Raw genomic sequence first — 2,109 nt, 5'->3', positions numbered from 1 at the left:
TGGCTGAATGACGGTTAGTTTTCCTGAAATTGAATTTTAAAAATTGGTTGCGTGTTCCCACAAATGATTTTTTACTGGCCACCCTGCGATTGTGACGTCAGAAACTACGCCGTCACTATCGCTGAAATCACCACTGTGTAGATGGGAAGATCTGTTAAAGCCCCCTGTGTTGTCAGGACGCATCATGAGCTTCGCTTCTTTGGCGTTAGCGCCACGTGTACTGCGTCCTTAGCACGCGTTCTGCGTGTTTACATTTTGGTAGTGTAGAATCTGACTTCATCAACTCATCATGACGTCACACGAAGCAGCTGCCCGTTCCAGTGTAGGTATCTCGGTCAATGGTTACGTAAAGTTATTGAAGAATTTCTAAGGAAATCGATCCGCCCTACCAATGAAAGGACTGTGAATGCCATTTGAAAATGACAATATCCTAATATGGTTAAAAACACCCCAGTTGGCCTTTAGTGGTGAACTGTTTATTGCCAGGCCACAACTAGTCGCTCCTCCTATGTTGAGCCTCGGAGGATAATTAGACACCGCGTTAGTATATAGACCAATGTATTGTTGGAAAACGCGGTACGACCCCTTTTATTAACAAATCCCGGTTCGTACAACAGAAACTTCCCTGACCGCACTCCAAGGGCACACACTGCTTAACCGCAGCCAAGGCAATTGTGCGTTGGCCGACGTCCCGCAGTTGCGGTAATCGTTGTGAGGCCACTCGAACACCACAAGTGGTCACGCACAACACATTCCCCGCCAAACTGCTTTCTCACAAACTCCCTCTCCAACGTGGCCGTTGCTCCGGTGAAACTTCAAAGGTTGCGGCATGATGCCGCATGGACGCTCCGCATTTTTTCCTCCTCGTGGCCCTGGCGGGGAGCACGCTTATAGAATCGCCGCCACGGCAGAGTGGAAGGAAAAGAAAGAAGATACCGAAGCGCTTGGAACGCCGAAAAACGAGGGCGGTGCGAAGGTCAAAATGTAGTTTTCGTTCTTATCAGCCTAATATCTGATAAGGGTTGTATGCAAACCCACGAGATTAAACTTATTTTTGCAAGTAGGGGGAGTGTTTGAAGTCTGCTTCAACTCCGCTGCGTGTCTGTACGGTATTGCTCTATCTTCGGGACCGGACCGGACCACGATTTTTGGTCTATTAATATCTATCCGTTGGAAACTAGCCATATGCGGCTTCGCTGTAGTAAGTGGTCTCTGAATAAAAGATGAACAGTGTTCTTATTTCAATATGATAAATTGCAGATCTGTAATAACTCTACTGAAGTGGAAGTGGTCGGTTGTGTTTTATATGGGAAACACAGTGTGAAGCTCAAACACAGCTTAAATATCCCAAATACACAACTTCTTTGTCTGCTAGAAGGATGTATATACGTACTCAGCAAGCCCAAAGGCGGAAGAAAACACTGTTAAGAATTTCCCTCATGGAACGCAGTGCTTTCATACGTTTGGCTCATTGTTTATTTATTTATTTTATTTCGGAATACTGTCAATCCCTTCTTGGAATTTTTACAGGGGAGGGCAATACATAGAAATACATGCTCAGAGCTAATATATATTTATTTTTTTAAGAGTCAAAGACTTTAAGACTGAGAGAGTTTAGGCGCGTAATACTAAGGCATACTTCAAAATTTAACGTTTTCTATCTCACGATGATAATATAAGCTACGCGAAATGTAGCCGTTTTATGCATATCAGTTATTTCTCCTTCAATTCAGCCTTTGTCAATGTAGTCTATTCTATAACCTAAAATTTCTTTCTTACCGTGCGTTCTTACCGTAGTTCTGTTTCAGGTTTTCTGTAACGCATCCTAAGGGATGTGTTTGTCACAAGAATCTGCAGCGTATCTTTTGTCGTAAAGCGCCCTTTTGCCCTGATGGCTCATGAAAGCTTCGCGTACACCAATTCCCACAGTCTGTGGTATCTCTACATGTTTTTTTGTTAACTATAAAGTAGATTTGGCCACTGTTCACGTTGTAGTACGCATTTTCTTGTAAACAGCGCGTTGCTTTAGCAGCAACAGCCTTGACACGTTATGGCGCGATCTTGGAACACATTCAGAAGCTTTTTTTTTTTTTTTTTTTTTTTGTCGTG

The 2,109-nt window shown here is 43.4% G+C and overlaps 1 pseudogene; it reads left to right on the top strand.

Moving 5' to 3' along the window:
• Positions 1 to 932: 932 nt before the first annotated feature.
• Positions 933 to 1,143, top strand: LOC126529497 (U2 spliceosomal RNA; annotated as a pseudogene).
• The last annotated feature ends 966 nt before the right edge of the window (positions 1,144 to 2,109 follow it).

The sequence above is a fragment of the Dermacentor andersoni genome, chromosome 8 (genome assembly GCF_023375885.2).
Source record: "Dermacentor andersoni chromosome 8, qqDerAnde1_hic_scaffold, whole genome shotgun sequence".
Taxonomy (NCBI): domain Eukaryota; kingdom Metazoa; phylum Arthropoda; class Arachnida; order Ixodida; family Ixodidae; genus Dermacentor; species Dermacentor andersoni.
Note: the sequence above shows the minus strand (reverse complement) of the source record. Positions and strands in the feature narration are given on the sequence as shown.